Source organism: Prionailurus bengalensis, chromosome B1 (genome assembly GCF_016509475.1).
Source record: "Prionailurus bengalensis isolate Pbe53 chromosome B1, Fcat_Pben_1.1_paternal_pri, whole genome shotgun sequence".
Taxonomy (NCBI): Eukaryota; Metazoa; Chordata; class Mammalia; order Carnivora; family Felidae; genus Prionailurus; species Prionailurus bengalensis.
In genome coordinates, this window is record NC_057344.1 from 64745903 (window position 1) to 64768416 (window position 22514).

At 37.2% G+C, this 22514-nt stretch overlaps 1 protein-coding gene across 2 annotated transcripts in view; it reads left to right on the forward strand.

The window, feature by feature from the left end:
• Positions 1-22514, forward strand: part of MARCHF1 (membrane associated ring-CH-type finger 1) — an 889798-nt gene that overhangs the window by 724976 nt on the left and 142308 nt on the right. The gene's annotated exons all lie outside the window — the stretch shown is intronic.

Sequence of the window (22514 nt, forward strand, 5' to 3'; positions counted from 1 at the left end):
TTAAGCTGGTTTCCTGAGGCCAGTTCTTAGGAGACAATGCCGAGATGGTCTGGTGACACTTGCAAACACACTGCATTGGTTATAGGAATGCAACCCTACACTTAGGAAACTCTCATTTTTAATAGATAGTAAGTATGCCTGTCCATTGCTCTGTGAGACAAAATCTCTATGTTCCAATCTTAGCCATTATGCAAACATCCTTACAAAGATAGTCGAGCACTAAAGCTATGAATAATTCTGCTTACAAGACATGCAGAGATACAAGAGACCCATAAAAATTGTATCTCAATACATGGGACTGAACATTTATAATTACATCCAAATCTGGGGACCTTCATAGATTTTCGAGGGACAATGTGGGATAGTACTAATTCTGGAGAAAGAGGATCAGAGTGTAAGTTGTTGTGCTGTCACTTCTTATGTGACCGTGAGACATTCACTTAACCTCCCTGAGATACAGCTGCCTCCTCAGTGACACGAAGGTGATGGTATCAGTCATTTGAAGGTTTCTTTAAGTAACTGTAAATTAAAAACATACCTTTCAAATGGCTTTCATCTTAGTCACATCATGAAGGGCCTTGCCTGCAACTGCAGAACATTGTCATCTTTCTAAACTTGAATGTTCATGTTGACCTAGAAACTTGTAAACATACTGACAACTCCTTTATCACACCAGATATTGTTTCATGATCCAGGGGTACAATTATATTGCATTGCCAAGCTGCTGTTTGAGCTTGACATAATGCAGCTTATTTATAACTTTTAAACTTTTAACTTATTCTTTGAGGAATAAAAAGTCTGGAGTGTAGTTTCCCTTCTAGGAGTTCTTCCAGGCTCTGGTATAGATTAATTGCATCCCTATGTGGGAGACAATTAATGACAAAAATGCATAATATGCAGAGGGAAATGAAAAGCTCTCTTCTTAAATAGTCTAATTGTGCGATAGCAGAAATTCAACTATCAGACACCTGCAGAGATAAAAAGATTTCTGTGTGCATGTTTATTTTATTTAAGCCAAAATGACTTTCCTTTTTTTCACATTCAGAATGACAGTCATAAATGCTAAAAACATTGTTGAGTTCTCACTACTTTTTCATGAATTACTAAGTGATAAACTTTTCATTAGGACCATATGACTTACCAACTGTGAAGTGGCAAAATCTAGCAATATTTGAGTCCATTAACATTTTTAAATGTTTATTTATTTTATTTTTGAGAGAGAGAGAGGGAGAGAGAGCAGGGGAGGGTCAGAGAGAGCAAGACAGAGAATCCCAAGCAGGCTCCACACCTTCAGTACAGAGCCCCATGTGGGGCTCAATCTCATGAACTGTAAGATCATGACCTGAGCAGAGATCAAGAGTTGAACGCTGAACCGACTGAGCCACGTGGGTACACCGAGTCCTTTAACTTTTAAAGTGGTGGGGAAAAACATTAAAGCAGAACAAGGGTGCTTTTTCTCTCATTTTGTCAAAATTATTTTTATGTAGAAAAAAAAGACTATAAGCGTTGGAAGGGTGTGATTACAGAGTAATTAAGAGCATGGATTCCAAAGAAACTGTTTAGGAGGGTTATTTAACTTTCTTAATAACTTAACCTGTGAAAGGAGAATATATTCTAGTATCTACCTCTTGGAGTAGTGCTTAGAACAGTGACTGGCACTATGGCAAGTATTAGCTATACTTATTATGGAACTCTTAATATGTATATCACAGTGAGAGCACCAAATAAGTGCTTCATAAATCTTTTTGTAAGTAAGTGAATTTGGGGCATAGGTTCTAATATATGCATTGTGTTCTGAGTGGAATAAGAATAAATAATAGGCTGGTAAAAATTAAGTCAGTCAGGTGCCTGGGTGGTTCAGTCCGTTAAGCATCCAACTTCAGCTCAGGTCATGATCTCACGGTTAGTGAGTTCGAGCCCTACATCAAGCTCTGTGCTCACGGCTCAGAACCTGGAACCTCTTTGGATTCTGTGTCTCCCTCTTTCTGCCTCTTCCCCGCTCACACTCTGTCTCTCTCTCAAAATAAACAGTAAAAAAATTACGATGTGATGATATAGGTAAATAATGATCTGACATAATTTTATTGAAAAAAATACTGCATATTTCTGTTTCCTAAAAAAAAGTTACATATTTATACCTATATATGTGTATATTTAACAATAATAATCTTATGTCAGTGGCAATATTACTCATAATGAGCATCTTTCTTAATTTTTATCAAGTTCGTGTCATCCCCAACCCTTTGATACAGGACAATTGCAGACACTATAGAGGAGTCTATCCCCAGTGGGTTGGCAGGACTGTCCACCACACTACTGAGTCTGCTTTCCTGCCCATTTCCTACAATGCTTTACTGAACCAGCAGAACTTTCTAATCATCAATATTTGTGGAATGTCACCCATCAATAATCATATTCTATACTGGAAATGAGGGCTTACATGTACTCAGTGAGCTTACAGTGAAGGAGTTGAGATCCCATATATATGTGAGATATACACATATATAAATTAATTAAGTAGAACTGATAACTCCCTGTGCAGAAAAGATAACAGAGCAGGCCTGAGACTCTTATCTCCAAAAGGCCTGTTGGTAAAGTTGGCCCTTGGCTGGCATCTGGGAACTTGGATTTCAGGAATGGCGTACCACCCTAAATTATAAAAATAGTTCACAGTGCCTGAACTGTGAAAAAAATATATATATGGCTTATCCAAAATACTTGCCTTCCTTAGGAAGTCTGGAATTTGGGTACATGCTAGGCAATAGGTACCGATGTGACCAGCCCCCAGTGAAAACTTTGTGCACTGAGTTTCTAATGAATTCCCCTGGTAGATAGCTCTTCACATCTGTTGTCACAACTTATTGCTGTAGGATTTAAGTGCAGCCTGTTTGACTCTACTGGGAATAAATTTGGAAGTTTGCTCCTGATTTCCTCTGAACTTTACCCTCTATGCCTTTTCCTTTTGGTGACTGTGCTTTGTATCCTTTCACTGTAATAAACATAGCCATGATTATGACCATAATTTAGTCCTGCGAGCTGCCTAGAAAATCACTGGAACTGGGTGTGGTCATGGGAACCCCTCCTGTGCTAACCAAAAAAGTATAGACAGACGGCTGTGGGAGTTGAGAGAATGATCACTTCCACGTGATGAGGACAGGATAACATCAGAGATGGTTTCTTGGAAGAATGGTATACAAACAGGGCCTCGAGGAATGGATGTGACTTGATCAACTACCAAGAAAGTAGGCTTAAACGGATATAAGTATGAGGCATGGAAGATAAAAAAAATAAATCATAAGGAGAAAGATACATAAATGGTTTTAAGGACCTTTGAGATGGAACTCTGAATAATAGGATACGTTCTCTTTATCAGAACAGACAAGTGTCATCTATCTTGGAAACAGAGGGATGGATTGGGAACCCATCAAGGTCCTTGAGACTTTTTTTCAGTAAATATGTCTGAAATTGAACATTATTATTTTTGCTGTTCAGGATTGCATAAACATGATCTCGCAGTTGTGAATATGAAATATACAAGTGTGGGATAAATAACAAAAGTTGAATTGTTAATAAACATTAAAAATTTTCTCCTAGTTTTATCTGTGAATCTTTTTACCCCATATTATTTAATTGCAGTTATACTTTGAGTGTTATACTTTGAGTTTTCTGGCCATTCCACCTTTTAATTTTTTCTTAGTTTATATTTCTAGTTTGTGTTAGGACATAGAAGACAGACCTGTGATTCTCTTTTTTTTTTCCTATTCTAATAGGATTTGTATGTGTTGAACAAGTTAAAATGGATGCAAAAGCTACAGAGAAGCTATATGGGTTTAAAACAATGTATGTGAGATTGTCAGAATATCTTCAGTGTGAACACAACATTTACTTATCCATCACTTGTTTTTGTTTGTTTGTTTTTTGAAAAGCTGCTCTTGATATTAATGCTGGTTGCTGCTTTTTAACCATATGGCTTATAAATAGGTTCCTCAAGATGTAAAATTAGCCAAATTTGGCCTTTCTTTTATTTCTTCTGGGGTGAGAAATCATTATATTCAACTAGCAACAGCATATTATGTATTTCACAAGAAAAATATTTCAAAAGCAAACTGTCAAAAGGAAAGAAAGCCTGTACTTTCAATTCAAATCAACATCTAGAATTTTCTTTTAAGTGAAATACTTCAGGCCTTTTGGTCTATGTGGGAAGCAGCTCACAAAATGTAATCTACTTATGAAAAGAAACTCAAAAGCCACCATCTTAACAAAATATTTCAGTGTTTCCATTATTTCCTGTTATATCCCCTAGACTTCATTTACTTGACAAAGGTTCATCAAAATTGTTCTGTTGGTCCTTACCTAGAAATATCATGTATAATGTTAAGGAAAGATGGTATATAGTATTTAAAATAATATTTCTAAAGCTGTCTCTTCTCTTATTCACATACCTAGTTTATTCTTCCATAAATGAAGATGCATGGTATAGTCAATACAATTTATTCAACAAACATTTTTTAAAGATATACTGTGTACAATACATTATAGAAGCGATAGCATTTTATTTATTTTTTTTTAATTTTTTTAAACGTTTATTTATTTTTGAGACAGAGACAGAGCATGAACAGGGGAGGGGCAGAGAGAGAGGGAGACACAGAATCTGAAACAGGCTCCAGGCTCTGAGCTGTCAGCACAGAGCCCGACACGGGGCTCGAACTCACGGCCCGTGAGATCATGACCTGAGCCGTAGTCGGACGCTTAACTGACCAAGCCACCCAGGCGCCCCAAGAAGCGATAGCATTTTAAATAAATACTTTCTTTTGATCAAATACATACTTTGATTTTACTGTGTAAATCTTTAGCTCTCCATTTTTTCCAGATATGCCTTTAATATTATAACTTATTTTCCAACAAGGTCAAGGTGGAAGTGTTCCCTAAATGGAAAATGTATTGGGAATTCTTTCAGCTGAACCTGAGCCAAGCATTTGCATCTCTGAACAGGTGTTTAATGTTCTGACTTATTGAGAGATCCATCTTGGTTTGCTCGGACAGGGGACCTATAAATCAGTCATAGCCTCAGACTACATACCTTTAGAGGGCAGGTTTGATAGGTAAAATGGGATGTATAATTAGGAAACAACTAGAAATGAGGTAGACTAATTTGAGAACTGTCATAGAGCCTGAGTCAGGATCTGTTCTGAGACCAAAGCTGAGGAAATGAATGTAAATTTAGTTAAATTGGTAAAGGTAGTAGAGAAAGAGTAAGAAAGCCTGAAACCTTATATCCTGAGGCTTTTTCTTTATATGCACTCACTCCTTAGGTGATCTCATCTAGCCTCATGACTATATACAGTATGCCAACAGCTCTCAAATAGATATTTCTAGCCCAGATTTTTACCGTGAATTCCAGACTAAAATATCCTACTTACATTTTCTATACCAGTGTATAATAGGAATCTGTTTTAGGTCAGATTGCCCAGAAATAGGTCATAAAATGAATTTTTTTTGCAATTATTTACTATGGAGAAACCACAGAAGCTCAGGAGAAGCCATCAAAGGAGTGGCAGAAGCAGGACAGGGAAGAGGAGGAAGTCAAGAAAAGTTCCCCTGATCCTGCAAGGGGGATCTGCAGTATAAAAGGAACTGGAAGTTGTTCCCACTTGAAGCATGAAAACAGGGCTTTTTCATCCTCACCTACCAGCCATTCATGAGCTCAGGGTCTCCCAGAGAGGGGAAAACTTCCAGGTACTTTGACTGTCTTTACATACAGGTAAAGCTGTCTAAGAAGCCAAGGGCAGTTCTTCAAAGGGAATCACAGTTACAGGATCTTGGACACAAAATTGCCCAGAAGCTTAAGGATGCATGTACTGAAACAATGAAAGAGGCCAGACTGGATTTTGGTGGAACACTGGCAGCATCTGCTATGGCCCATCAGTTGAACCACTCCGATCCATATGAACTCATTCTATCCTGTCATGGATACTAATAAATGATGACCGGTCATAATTTCTGAGGAAAAAAAAAATAAAAGACATGGATTAGTAGAACAAGCTCGTGCTATACAATTGCCAAAGCCATAAATGATTCATCATCATCTCCTACCACTCATTCCAAATATCCCTCATTCTGGATCATCAGTTCTGTTAGGCTAGATAGCTTACTGGTGAAGTGTCTCTGACCTCCAGTATTTATTACCATGCCCGTAACAGGCTGTGTTTTCTGTAATCAACCGTTTGAAGTTAATCCTGGGCATGGTTAAACAAACAAACAAACAAAATGCTGCAGTGGATCCCCCAAGTTTTAAAATATGTCTTGTTTCCTCATTATATAGCAGCAACCCTACCTCCTCATCATGGACAAATCCAATTTTTCAGTGAATTGTTGCTCTGCCTACCAGACAATATAATTTGTGTTACCAAGTTCATGAGGGAGAGCTTCAGTCGTGTGGTCAACTGATGTCCATGGTAAGACCTTTGGTCTTTCTAGAGCCAAGTGGCATGCCAGGAGCTGCTTTCTATGAAGAGAACTCCACTCCAATAGTATGGCCTTGATCTGGAATACTAGGGTTTTCACAGGATTTCTCCATTCAGAGCTTGACAGAGAATCTGCACTGCATTCTTATTTACCATGGTACCTCTAATAGTATGGGATTTGCCACTTAGTACAACTCTGGTATGAAGGTTACTTATACTGAAGCCAAAACTACTGCAATAACTTCTCTTATTCTTATCCTACTCAAAACTGGTAGCCTTCTGAGTCATCTGACAAAGGATTTAAGCATTATTCCAAAGTGTGGTTCTTGCCACCTCTAAAACCCAGAATCCTATCAAGCACTCTGCGTCTTTCTTAACAGTGTGCTAAAATGCAAAATTTGTCCTTCACTCTGAAGGGACTGTGTTGACATGCACAACACACCAGATCCCCCCAAATTTTCACTGATTAAACCAGCTCCTGAATGTGGGATTTTTCTCCTGTGCTCTAGAACACACATATCCTAATGAGGCATTCAGATCACTGGCCTTTCCTGCTCCTTAGATCTGATTAACATGATATCATCATACAATAAATTAATCTCGTGTTTGACAATTGTCAGTCAAGGTCACCTCCAATCTACATTGTGACAAATCCCTGAGGCAGGATCAGGAATGTGTACTGATGTCCATGCCAGGTGAATGCGAGCCGCCTTTGATCCAGCTTTGATTCATTTATGATGAATATTAAAGAGAACATGTCATTTGGACAATAGTTTCATAGTACATGCCCAGACTTCATACCACATCGTGCTGATCCGCTCTAATAATGATAGTGCATAAAGCACAGTAACTGCAATTATGGCCACTGCCTGGCTACATTTGCCATTGTCTACTGTTATTTGCCTGACCCACTGGGTTTCCATTTCAAGAACTAGCCTGAGAAATTAAATGGTGACATGATGGGAACAATCACCCTTCTATCCTTTCAGGTCTATTTTTCACACAACAGCCAAAATGATTCTTTTCAAATATAAATCAGATAGTGTCTTGCTCCTGTTTAAACCCTCTGATGGTTTCCTGTATCACTCAGAGTAAAACATAAATCCTTACATTGGCCAAGAAACCCTAATCTGGCCCTGCACTATCTCTCTAATTGTATTTCTTATCGGTCTCCCTCCTAGTCACTCAGCCCCAGACACACTGACCTCTTTGCTGTTCCTCAAACAAAAGCTTTTGCTGCAGAGCATTTGCCCTCCTTGCTCGTGCTATTCAGAATGCTCATTCCTTGGATATCTGCAAGATTGGCTTCCTTCATTTTTTTTAATTTCTACTCAGATACCGTCTTATCAGTGAGCACCTATCTCCTTTCCCACTGCATTTTTTAAAAATTTTATTTAAATCCAAGTTAAGGGTTATTAAGTGTATTAAGGGTTTCAGGAGTAGAATTTAGTGATTCATCACTTACATATAACACCCAGGGCTCATCCCAACAAGTGTCCTCCTTAACACCCATCATCCATTTAGCCCATTCCCCCACCCAACACCCCTCCAGCAACCCTCAGTTTGTTCTCTGTGTTTAAGAGTCTCTTATGGTTTGCCTCTGCCTATTTTTAAGGTTTTTATTATGATCTGTAATTTTATATATTTTCTTATTTGTCTTATTTAAGCTCTAAGAGAACAAGAACTTTATTTCTTTGTTCAGTTTTGCTTCTTCAGCACCTAGTAAAAGTGACTTATAAATAGTATACATTCAGTATATATGTGTTGAATGAATGAATACAGCCTGTTTTGCTTTTTTAGCTTTAAAACATATTCTCTTAACTTGGAATGTGTGGATATATAGAACGGTGATCTTTGAACAAGGCCAGTACTTGAACTTGTTACCAGTACACATAAGATAGAACAGAATGTATAAGTGTTTTCAGTAGATACAATTGGTCCCACCCTAAAACTTAATACCACCCATCCTCTCTCAGCTTCTTTGAATGTTTTCAGATCATTCACCAGCCACCTCCCTCTTCATAGATTTTATTCTAAGTCAAGTGGTGACCTTTCACCCTGTATACATAACACATGAGCATTTTTTTATTTTTTATTACGTTAATTTGAGAAAGAGAGAGAGGGCAGGGGGTGTGGCAGAGAGACAGAGAGAGAGAGAATGAGAGAGAGAGAGAGAGAGAGAGAGAGAGAGAATCCCAAGAAGGCTCCGTGCTGGCAATGCAGAGCCTGACACGGGGCTCAAACTCACCAACAGTGAGATCATGACCTGAGCCAAAACCAAGAGCCACATGCTTAACCGACTGAGCCACCCAGGCACCCAAGTATTTTTTAAAACCACACTTTAATACAGACCAAGGGGCATCTATTGCAGAAGAGGCACTTAATAACAAGGTAAAAAGGATGTCTTACCAGGTGGATTTCAGCCAGCCTGTGTCCTAAGCTCCCCCATTCCTGTGCCAGGGCCCATAAGTGGAATAGTCATGTTGTCAGAGAAGGAGGCTATATATGGACAACAATGCCATGATCTCTTTCTCACCAAGGGTGAATGATCACTCCACCACTGAATGAATGCTTAACCTGTCAGAAACAGAGACTGATGTTGAGCCCCCACCAATTTAGTAGCATTTATCAAGAAGACCATCCAGCCACTTGATAGCAACTTGATTGCCTCAGGTACCTTCCATTTTGGGTTTGCCTCTCATATAAGGTTAGGACCAGGGTGAAGTAAGTGAAGCATTAGGCCCAGACACAAACTTTAAGGGGATACCAAGAAATCCAGTAATCAAGGTAAATTTTAATGCAATACTTTTAAGAATCAAATGTCCTGCAAAAACTCCATGATAACTAAAATAACAAAATTTTAAATAAAAACAGGATCAGTGCTGTGTCAGCCAGAAGCAAAGGAAAAAATCTGTAATACTGATTTTTCATTTATTTACAGTTTTGGTATTTGTTCATCGTGGGTTTTTTTGCATTAATTATGATTTTTAAAAAATATTGCTTTAAAAATTTTCTTCTAGTGGTTGCTGAATTTTTTCGTGCACTTTTATGTTATGTGCCCGCAGCAAGTGCCTCACTCCTCCACTCTCTTCCCAGCTCTGTGTCTATCTGAATTTAAATTAGTTGCAATTATATAAAATTTAAAAACAATTTCTTCAGTTGCGCTGGCCACATTCAAGTGCTCAATAGTTCCATGTGACTAGTGCTTACCATATTGAACAACATTGATGCAGAATGTTTTCATCATCACAGAAAGTTCTATCAGACAGATGTTGTTGCTCTTGAAAATATGTTGAACTCCTCTGTGGAAAGAAATAAGTGAATGGTACCTAGATGTTTTCAAAACAACTAGAAAACTAATCCCAATCTGGAAAATATGTGATACTATTTAAACTGTCAATTTGCACGTTCTTAAATCCCAATGCCTGCCATTCCCCTTTGCTTGACTTAAGGAAATATTCACATAATAAGAAATATTGAAGATCAAGAACTATTGATCATGAATGAGCCCCAGGAATTAATGACACAGCAGTAATTTCTGTGATTGAGATACTGTAGTAATGTTGGAAGTTGTTTTTCCAGGCCAGATCATAAAACAAAAGTGGGCCAGTATTTGGTTCCCACAATAATCCAGAAAGGGAATGAATAACATGTGGTTTTGTGGTGCCAGGGGTGGGTATCATCTCTCCCCACTGATCATCTGTTATACAGAGCAGAAACAAAAAAGCAACCTTACAGTTGTACTTTCTTTTCCAATGGAAAATATCTATTTTAAATGAGGATGATTCCATTCAACTTAATTCTCATTTTTGCAGATACTCATATATTTCATTGTAGTGAATCTCTGATGAAATAAAAGCATGTATTTAAAGTCTAAATAGCCATGAAATAATAGTTTTGTGGAATTTGGGGGCTGGGGATAGAAGATGGTATAAGCAAGAAAAATGAATGCTATCTGCTGATACTCTAAACTATCATAACTTTCTCCCACTGAATTTCCTCAACTCAAAACTTAACACAAGAAAAATTGATCTGAGGCCAAATTGGTGTTTCTTTCCTTTGAGTATCTTTAGTATCAACAAACCATACAAAATTTTTTTAAGTTTGTAGCATCTAACGTGGTAGTGTGATGGTTGCACCCTTGAATTTTTCACCTATGATTTTATTTTAGGAAATAATTTTGCAGATTTCCCCTCTCCTAACAATAGCTGCATTTAGTTCCAGCAACTATAAAGACTGATCAGTGAAGGACTTGGACGTACTCTAGTTCAAATACTACAAGGAAATAAAAGAGTATTGTTTAAATCATTGAAAGCCAAAAAAGTCAGAGTTTTTGATCATCTTTAACCTATTTACACAAAAGACATGTTGATATATTTTCCACAGGGTTACACCAGAGTCTCCTCTCACTGCTTCTCTCCTTTTCTGTTATTTTTTTATATTATTAGATATTAGTTGTCGTTTTAAAAATTTTTATGGCCTTGGTTCGTTTTCTCTTTTTTTCAGGTTATAATTAAATCCTGGGCGGGTGGGCAGCGGGTTGTTTATTTTTGGTTTTGTTTTTGTTTCTTGTGAGTTTTTTTGCTTCTCTCCGCTACATTTTATTTGGTTACTTACTATCATTTGTTTCCGTTCAGCGTCCTTCATCACCCCCTATTTTTGAGTTCTTTCCATGTATCCTACAGCGAGGAGAATGTTGGCAGCTGTGTTGTTAATGTAATTAATGTGCATAGTCAATTTGGATTGACTAGGCCAAATAAATCCACTTTGAGACTTAAACTACCCAATTTGGCTGTCTTTGTTGATCAGATTAACTGGGTAATTGTCAAATCTCTATCTCACTAATTACTGCAGAGATATATCATGTATTCCCTCATTTGATTCTCATATCATCGAAATTTACAATCAAAGCTTTATGAAGGAATAGTGACATATCAATAGCGCCAACTGAAGATGAAATTCAGCAACCGCTTGCATCATTTTCATCTCCTCTTTGTACTGAAGTGAGAAAACACAAAAATTATTAGAATGTGTTTTTCTTGCTGCCGCCAAGGAAAAGATGAGTGCTGGGAACTGTACATCCACTGGACCTAAAACCCATATACACTGTACTTCCCCTCACAACATACTGAAAATCTCAAACTTAGTAAATTTTTATTTTTACCTTTAAAAATGAAAGTAGAACAATTAATTACTTTTTGGCTTACGATAGGCTTTCGGTCAACCAGAAGGAAAGATTTTGCTGACCAAACTGCAGTAAACTAGTATTTTATTTATTTAGTCAGCAAACTTATCTTTTGTACTTGTTCTGAGGTAAGTGAAAAGAACATAGCTTCTTACGTCTTGGAACATATGTTGCTCATGAGAGGCTGTTGGGTAACCCGATGATTACAGTTCCATATAAAGTGCTTTCTTGATTCCCCAACTTGGACATTTCTACTGTTTCAAGATGACTTTGGTTAAAATAATAAAAAAGAGAATACTAACATTAATATTAGTAATTACTATCAGATGTGCCTGCCCATCTAAAAAACCAGACAAAACATACACACCAAGAAGCTAACAAATTAGCATGTCTCTAATCCATGTACTGCAGAATAAATTTTACGTTGTTTGGAAAGAGCTCTAATGGAAGGATTTAGTTTTGTGAAAATGTCTTTGTTCTGAGAACAGAACAAGATGGCTAAAATAGTGAAAATAGTAATTATTTAATGGTCCTGAAAATATTTCATTTGATGAAAAAAGAAAACCTTTCTCACAGGTTTTTTACAGTGAACTTTAGTGGCAGACTCATTTTTTTTTTTAATGTTTATTTACTTTTGAGACAGAGAGAGACAGAGCATGAGCAGGGAAAGGGCAGAGAGAGAGGGAGACACAGAATGTGAAGCAGGCTCCAGGCTCCGAGCTGTCAGCACAGAGCCCGACGCGGGGCTCGAACTCACGAACCGTGAGATCATGACCTGAGCCACAGTCGGATGCTTAACCGACTGAGCCACCCAGGCGCCCCAATGGCAGACTCAGTTTGTACATGAGCATACACTATGCAAAAGAGCACTTTTCTTATGTCAGCTGGGCCATGGACTTGCTTTTTGTCCTAAGTGGACAAATAACAACAACAATAATAATAGTTCACATTTATTAAAAATCAATGTGTAAAGCACTGAGCTCAACATCTAATCCAAGAGATAAAGGGTTTTCAATGTAGGTATTTAGAAAATCAGGCCTTATGATAGAAATAGTTCAGTGAATATATATATTCAGTGTACTTGAAGGAGATATGAAGAAAAATATTAAATGTGGCCCATCCATCCATCTTTTCATGTGTTTTATCCACTATGTGTTCATTCACTCAGATATGAACCCTAATGAGGAAATAGAACAATGTGCAATTTATATACAGGTCCTCCTGCTCAAATTATGAAGGAAAGCTTTGCTTACTGCTGAATACACAGTAAAATTATGATTTTTTATAATTTTTTAACGTTTATTTATATGAGAGAGAGAGAGGCACAGTGTGAGCAGGAGAAGGTCAGAGAGAAAGGGAGACACAGAATCCAAAGGAGGCTGCAGGCTCTGAGCTGTTAGCACAGGGCCCAACGCGGGGCTCAAACTCACAGACTGTGAGATCACGACCTGAGCCAAAGTCGGACGCTTAACCGACTGAGCCACCCAGGTGCCCCAGTAAAATTATGTTTTTTTTAAATATTATATCTAAGGCAAAAAAAATTGTTTTATATTGAAAATTATTTTTATCAGCAAAATACAGAATTAGCCTTTCTTGAGGTGAAACTTTATTATATCTTACTAATATAAATCAATATTAATGAGCACTTGCTATGTGTCATTTATTGAGCACCTACTATCTGTCAAACATCTTAGCTGGTGCTGTACACATATTATCACTAACCCTCACAGGAAGCTTTTTAGATAGGTTTCCAGTTTAAAGATTAGAAAACTAAGATTAGGTAATTTACCCTCATTCACAAAACAAGTTAGTGGCAGCGCCTGGATTTTTAACCTAGGTGTTGTACTCAAAGAGTTATTTATCCACAGTCTAAGGTGCCAGACCACCCTCACAGGCCTCTCTGACCTGTCTTCAATGTGACACACACAGAGGTATGAATGGCCATCACGCATTATGTAGGACTCACACTATACAAGGAAAGGGAAGTGATTTCAAACTGATTGGATAATTGACATGTATAGTATTAAGAAAAGATTTGAGGTGACTTATTTTGATATACAGTAGGAAGCCATTTGGGTTTCTTAGGAAGAGGGATGGCATAATAAAAATGGCGTTTAAAAAATGCATTGTAAACCTGTCACGTGGTACACTTAAAATATATGCATAATCTTACCAAAAAATGTATTGAACCCAAATACTGAATGCTGGATGATGATACACATTCTGAAAGAATTTAGGAATGAAGTGTACTTTTGTATGCAACTTACTTTGACATGAATTATAAAAATAAGATGGATTTGTGAATGGATAGAGGGATGGATGAGTAGATAAATATATGATAACATAAAATTAGCAAAATGTTAGACATTTGGGTATTGGTATATTGGTGTTAGTGCATAATCCTTTAATCCTTTCAGCTTTTATGTATATTTGAAAATTTTCATCAGATGCTAGAAAAAATAGAAACATGGGTTATAGTATATAGGATGGAATGGAGGAGCAGAGAGCAATGCTCAGGGACATTACAGTAAACTGGATATGAGCTGAGTATCTGTGGAAGTTAGTGACAATGGGAAAGAAGCATTGATGATGATTAATATTTACATAAAGAAATGAGTTATGGTAAACAATTAGAAATAAGGGATGCAAAAAAAGAGAGATGAATCTTATTGAGAGATTCCAGCCTTGTGTAAAGAACAAATGAGGGTACTTTCATAATCTGGCATTAAGGTCCTTGATGTGACAGGTGCCCAAATGCTGGCTTTTGTTTGAGGCACTTCTGTAGCAGGTTTTTTTGGAGACCTCACAAACTGGAATTCTCCTGACACTGGCAACATACTTTGTAACTGAGACCTCATGACCCTCTAAAGCTCATTTTACTTGCTACACTGATACATATCCCCTGCCACATGCTCTTCCTGCAATGTGACATTCATATTCTTCTAGCAAGAAGAAGGACCTGTGTTCCCTCCTCTTGAAACTAGGTGGAATTTCATAATTTCTCCAACCAGTTAAACATACCAGAAGAGATACTGTGTGTCTTTTAAGACTATGTCATAAGACTCTGCTTAGTCATCGCTTTGTCATGACACACTCATTGAGAGCCCTGACATGATAATGTAAGATTGCTACTGGCTGTCCTAAATCCACCATGCTGGGAAGCTCACATAGAGAGTTCACACAGAAATAGAGATGCCCAAGGAGCCTCAGCTATTCCAGATCCCAGATGCTGGAGTCTTCCCGTTACTGGTGGCAGACAAGTGAGTGAATGAGCCTCCCTGTGATTTCTGCCCCAAGCCTTTAAGCCTCCCCAGTTTTCATCAACTGAAGCCAAGAGTTGTTCTTGTTTAGCCCTGTCCAGATTGCACATGTGTGAGCAAAATAAATGTCATCATTTCAATATACAAAGTTTGGGGATAATTTGTTACTAAGCCATTATAAGTCATACACACAGACGTTTTCCATTAAGGTCACTTTTGTCCTAGCTGGAAGACTGATTTCTTTTAAGACTACTTAAGGCCCAAAGGAAGCATGAACTCTTGCTCCTAAGCAGTGAAAATACATCTTATTCCAGTTAGTTTCCTCTCCCCACTCTGTACTAGTGCCCAGATTCAATTAGTCTCTTTAAATTTTTGTAGGTGAGTCAGACTGTAATCTCCATAGCTTCCAAAATCTGACAATAAATATCAAACTAGGCCTACCACCAGTCCATATGTCACCTTTGCGCGAAGTAGAAAAAGGTACCACTTACCCACAATATTATCTTTCCATCTATCATAAAATAATCAGAATATATACTCACTTTATTGGATCAAAATATTTTACTGCCACTTGATTGAAAATTATTTTACTATACTGAATGGCTGTAATGCGAATGACACCCCTAGAGGGCAGTGTAAAATCTGCGTATCACTGCACATACCAGTGTGAGAATTCTTCTCCACATCTTCCTAAATCTCCTTTTACTTGGCTTGAGATGGAGAGAAACATCCTTTCAATCACACTGAAGAACACTTCTCTTCTATCAGTCTTTCCTTCTTCATATAGCCTAAAAGTGGTTAATGGCCTAGAAATGTCACAAAACTAGATTTCAAGAGCCATCTCTTTAAAATATGGGGATACTGTTATAATAAAATAAGAAATTTAAAAAAACCTGTACATTAACTCTACAGGAATTAAAATTTTTAAATAAAATACAAATATGGGGATACTGTGTACATTTCTGAAATGCAGTTCTGGGGTACCTGGGTGGCTCAGTCTGTTGAGCTTCTGACTTTGGCTCAGGTCATGATCTCACAGTTCGAGCCCCATGTCGGGCTCTGTGCTGACAGCATGGAGCCTGGAGCCTGCTTCAAATTCTGTGTCTCCCTCTCACTCTGCCCCTCCCCACTCGCGCTCTCCCTCTCTCTCTCTCTCTCAAAAATAAATAAAAATTTTAAAAATTATTTAAAAATGCAGTTCAGAACTGCATAGTACTATTTAGCATAGCCCCAATAATATCTGGTTATTATTCATCTATTCCACAGCATTGTTTATTATATATATGTGTGTATATATGTGTGTATATATATGTATATATATACACACACACACATACAAATACAATTAAACACAAATACAATTAAACAAGATGTACTTACACTGCTAAGGATTATATATATTGATTTTATGTGTGTACATATGTGTATATATATGTGTGTGTGTGTGTGTGTGTGTGTGTGTGAGAGAGAGAGAGAGAGAGAGAGACAGTACCAGGCACTAGGAAAGTAATAGTGGGCCATGAAATTTACAGTGTAATGAGTCATTCAGGCAATCATAAAATCATGCAAATACACAATGGTAACTTTGGTAGGTTTTATAAAGGAATTTTAAGTCACAGTGGAGTATCTTGGAGTATGGTCTGCATTAAGAATAGAGATTCGGGATTTATCCAAAAGAGATGATGTTTCTAAATGCAAGAAACCATATTCATGGGGAGTAAATGTATGAAAAAAAAGATCTGAAGTCTAAAGATAGAGTTGCAAGAAACACTCCTAGTTCTACAGAGGAAGGATGGCAGGGAGCCCTGGAAGAATGCAAGAAGTGGCAAAAGAGATAGGAGCAACCCTGAGTGTTGAGCCATGGAATACCAAAAAGGAGGATGTTCACAAAAGAGGTGGCACCCTAGAGAGCACAGTTCCTCAGAGAGTTTAGGGAGGGTTAATACTGAGGAAAGATTACTAAGTTTGACAAACATGCAAGGAGTCATTATCTTCAACTGCAGGAAAAGGGTCCTGAGTTTTATGATAAAGACATGAGGAGGATATTATAGCTTCAGGGGAAGAGAAACTCCAGTTAGGATATGGATCCAACAAGGCTTTTTGGGTAGGTTAAGCCTGAGTTGAGTTTTTAAAGGTGAAGTAACAGAAGGAAGATAGGAACAGCTTGTGCAAAGCCATAGAGAAAGAAAAGAGCACGCAGGGCATGTTCTGGAACGGCTAGTAGTTTGGAGCAAACAGTTACATTCGAAGGTATGACAGAGACAGGACTAATAAGATAAGTAAGATCATGTCAGATCCTTGGACTACCTTAAGAAATACAGAGCTTTACAATGAGGTTATGGGGAACAGTGAAGGATTTAAAACAGAAGATCATGGGAGAAGATCTGTAGAAGTAAGATTGATGAATTTAATAAGACAAGACAAAAACAAGAGATCAGTTTAAAGGGAATCGCAATTGACCCAAGTGAAACATGGGAGTTTAAGAAGTGGAGATAAATCTGAGGTAGTTTTAAAAGGCCAAATACTTAAGGGGGCGCCTAGGTGGCTCAGTTGGTTAAGGGTCCAAGTTTGGCTCGGGTAGTGATCTTGCAGTTTGTGGGTTGGAGCCCCACGTTGAGCTCTGTGCTGAGAGCTCAGAGCCTGGAGCCTGCTTCAGATTCTGTGTCTCCCTTTCTCTCTGCCCCTCCCTGGCTCATGCTCTGTCTCTCAAAAATGAATTAAGGTGAAAAACATTTTAAAGGCCAAATACGTAGGATTTGAGGACTCTGGAGTTTGAGGTCTAGATGAGGAAGAAGCCTAGAATGAGCCTAGGTTTTCATCTTTATTACCGGGATGATTGTGTGGGGCACATACTACAGTTTTCTGCTAAACAGGACACAGGAGCAGAAGAATATGGAACTGAGGTAGTCAGATTTCCTAAATGCCAGTAGGCTCTGGGTGAAGTGATCTGGCTGTAGGAAGAAAATAGACGTAACAGTATATACACTCAGATTTTTTTTTTCTGGAAAATGATCAAGTTGGGGTATCTTTAGATCTGGGAATGTACTCCAAGAAAATCCAATGATCTTTTGAAACTCATGACACAAGTTGAAAAATACAGCACAGAAATTCTCATTTTGCATTCTCCCAAAGCAGTCTGGCAGGACGGAAGGAATTTCAACTGTCTTCTTTTTCCATTCATTTGAGTGTTTTGAGAACCAAACACTACACTTAATGATTTATAGCCACAGCTCACAACTCCGCTGTACAACTTAATTCCTCTGCCCAGATCCCACACTGCAGTGGCAAATGCTAATACCCAGTGTTGACATGACTCATTAGTCCATGTGATCGTTTTTGGAAAATCAGCACAGTTATAGAAATAAAATGTTCATTTTTTAAAGTGGTATTTACTGCAGAGAGTGATTTTATCTAAAAGGAGCTGCTTTTACGCTTAGGGAAAAAGTTAAAAGTCACTGTGGCTATCTTGCTGACTGAACAACCTGATAAATAAAACTGGTAATATGTGGATAAACAACAAGGCATGGACTTAAATTTTATGAAACTTCCATAATTCTAAGAATCCAGTACCATGAAAGAAAATGTAGAAAAATGTAAGGTATTCCTAAAAGCATACAGTAAGGCCCAAAGAGACACCGACAATAAAGAGAACAGTATTCAATGTACTGCTGTCAACTGGCTTCCACATAACTCACACAAACAGCTTATTTTCTGTGCAGGAAATGCTCCAGGATAGTGGAAAAGATATACTGAGTGTTTATTCTAAAATTACCCCGTGTGAGACTTAAGACATTTGTTTCCTTAAAGGAGTCTGCCTGACATTTGAACTTCCTTATAAAATTGCATTAAATATGTATCAGCTTGGAGGGCCTACCAAAATAGAATAATGCATTTTCAATTTAGTCTTGGTTACACTTGACCTGTTTTAAAGTGTTTCTTTAATGAAATGGAAGCTATACCAAAATTAATTCTATGCAAGTGGCAAAGCAGGTTCTGTGTTATTTAATCATAATGCATACCCTCCACTTTGCCTGAATGTAGAAACAATACAGAGATGGCGATTGCTTTAATCTGGCAGGCCTGATAACATTGTCATAATAATCAAAACGAAGTTCAAGTGGTTTTCTGACCTGAATGTAACACTCATGTTTTACTGTAAGAAATAAGGAAGGGCACAGAACCAAGAAATTCCACTATGGTAGTTTTAGCTTGTAATCGTACTAATTCTGCATCAAGGGCAACTGAGCCAAGGATGAAGGGTTTGAAAACCCAATCTTCCTCATTACGATCGCCAATTTATCTGTTAAACAGTAGACACCATTTTAGGCACTTTTCACATGAATTAACTCATAAGTGAGTTCATCCTTATAACCAAGCCTGCCTGTTAAAAACTGCGATTTCTACAGATGAGAAGACTGAAGCCAGAAGAGTTTGAAAGTTACACAACTGGCAAGTTGGAAATCTGGGATCCCAAAGGCCATATTTTCTTGTCTCCATCATGCTTCCCTATTCAGTAACACATCAGCACACAATGTATGGCAGGCACTCTGCTGAAGGGCAGGAATATGCAGTGAATAAAAAGTCATAGTCCTGATAGGAGCTTTCACACTAAAGGGAGAGACCAGCAGTAGACAAGTAAAGAAGTAAACAAGATGGAATTATCAGATGGTAGTTCTTGCTGAAGAAATAGAGTTGGCATGGAGAAATAGAGTTGGCATGGAGAAGAGGGGGAATTTTGTCTGTTTTATTGTTTGTTTCCAATGTAATATGAATAGACAGGCCTTCCTGAGGAAGAGATAATGTAAGGAGAGACCTGAATGATACAAAGCCAGGAGACATAAGTGAAAGATTACTGTAGTAGGGAACAGTAAACTCCAAAATCTAAGGCAAGAAGGAGCTTGGCATCTTCTAAGTAGTAGTATATACGTGTATATACGTGTATATACGTGTGTATGTGTGTATAGATAGATAGATAGATAGATAGATAGATAGATACACTTCTTTATCCATTCTTCAGTCGATGGACATTTGGGCTGTTTCCATATCTTGGCTATTGTAGATAATGCTGCTAGAAACATTGGAGTGCATGTACCCCTTTGAATAAGTATTTTTGTATTCTTTGGATAAATACCTAGTAGTGCAACTGCCAGACCATAGGGTAGTTCTATTTTTAACCTTTTGAGGAACCCTCCGTACAGTTTTCCACAATGGCTGTACCAGTTTGTATTCCCACCAATAGTGCACTAGAGTTTTCTCCCATATCCTCACCAACACCTGTTGTTTCTTGTGTTGTTGATTTTAGACATTCTGACAGGTGTGTGATAATATCTCATTGTAATTTTGATTTGTGTTTCCCTGATGATCAGTGATGTTGAACATCTTTTCATGTGTCTGTTGGCCATCTGTATGTCTTCTTCAGAGAAATGTCTGTTCATATCTTTTGCCTGTTTATAATTGGACTATTTGTTTTTTAGGTGTTGAGTTGTATAAGTTCTTCATATATTTTGGATACTAGCTCTTTATGAGATATATCATTTGAAAATATCTTCTCCCATTCAGTATGTTGTCTTTTAGTTTGTTAGTTGTTTTCTTTACTATGCAGAAGCTTTTTATTTCGATGTAATCCCAGTAGTTTGTTTTTGCTTTTGTTTCCATTGCCTCAGGAGACTCATATCCAGAAAGTTGTTATTATTATAGCCAATGTCAGAGGAATTACTGCCTGTTCTCTCCTCTGGTATTTTTATCCCTTCAGGTCTCACATTTAAGTCGTTAATGCATTTTTAGTTCGTTTTGGGGATATAGTACAAGAAATAGTCCAGTTTCATTCTTTTGCATGTAGTTCTCCAATATTCCTGGTACCATTTATTGAAAAGACTTTTCTCTATTGTATATTCTTGCCTCCTTTGTGATAGATTAATTGACCATGTAATCATGGGTTTACTTCTGGGCTCTCTATTCAGTTCCATTGATCTATGTGTCTGTTTTTGTGACAGTACCATACTGTTTTATGACCACAGCTTTGTAGTATAATTTGAAATCTGGGATTTTGATACTTCCAGTTTTGTTTCTCTTCTTCAAGATTGCTTTGGTGATGTGGGATCCTTTGGGGTTCCATACAAATTTTATGATTTTTCTTCTATTTCTATGACAATTGCTGTTGGTATTTTGATAGGGACTGCATTAAATCTGTTGATGGGCTTGGGGGTATGGATATTTTAACAATGCTTGTTCTTCCAATCCATGAGCATGAAATATCTTTCCATCTCTTTAGGTTGTCTTTAATTTCTTTCATCAGTGTTTTATAGTTTTTAGAGTGCAGGTTTTTCACCTCCTTGGTTAAGTTTATTCCTAGGTCTTTTATTCCTTTCAGTGCAATTGTTAATGTGATTGTTTTCTTAATTTCTCTTTATGCTATTTCATTATTAGTGTATAGAAATACAATAGGTTTCTATGTATTGATTTTGTATTCTGCAACCTTACTGAATTTATGAATTAATTTTATTAGTTTTTTGGTGGACTCTTTAGGATTTCTATATATATTATCATGTCATCTGAAAATACTGGAAGTTTTACTTCTTTCTTACCATTTAGATGCTTTTTATTCCTTTTTCTTTGTCTGATTGCTATGTCTATCAGTACTTACAGTACTTACAGTAAGTACTATGTTGAACATTTTTCAATTCTTCAAAATTATTGTTCTGTTGTTTTGCATCACATGTTATACTATCAAAATGTTTGACAACCTGATTCTTGTTCCTACACGGAGATTTGCTGTTTCTGTCTGAACATTTCTGGAATACTTTCACAGCTTTGGCTTTCACAAAATATGTTAGGTAACGATTTTCCCTTCTCCCCCTTGATTAACACATTATAAATTCAGTCTTTTAGTTCTCAACTCTTTCTTCCATCTTTCTTTAATCTTGTGAAGTTTATCTTTAATATATTTTATGCAGATTTTTCTATATCTTTATTTTTTGGAGTTGTCTTCTAGAAAAGCTCTTCAATATTATCTTCCAAGTCACTAATTCATTTTTCAGCTATATACAGCTTGATATTTATCCCCTCTATAATGTTCTTTATTTCAACCATTGTATTTTAATATCTCATGTTTCCCATTTTATGGCCTGTTTTTTTTTCTTATTTCATATTGCTTATCTTACTTTTTCTCCTTAATCATAAGTATCATACTTGTTTTAAATTATGGTTCAAATTATTGTGCTTCATATTGTATATACTGTTCAACTTAAAACTTTCTTTATAATAGTTTCATTACCCAGGTGTCTAGTATTTGATTTGTGAGCTCTTGTTTCTCTGGAGATATTAGTTGCTCTGTCTGGTCAGGGACAAAGGGGAAGAGTTGAAAGCTGGGAATAGGGATGAGCTACAAGGGACAAAGATCCAAACACCCAAACTACTGTTGATAACCTGTATTTGCTGTCACTCTTCTGGATGAACTCATTGGTCAGGTTTTCACTTCAGCTTTTGAGATAAAATGTGGTACATAAGGAAAATTCTTACTCTTAGTACAGACGGTCCCCAATTTAGGATGGTTTGACATGATTTTTCAACTCTACAATGGTGCAAAGCTGTGCACATTCAGTAGAA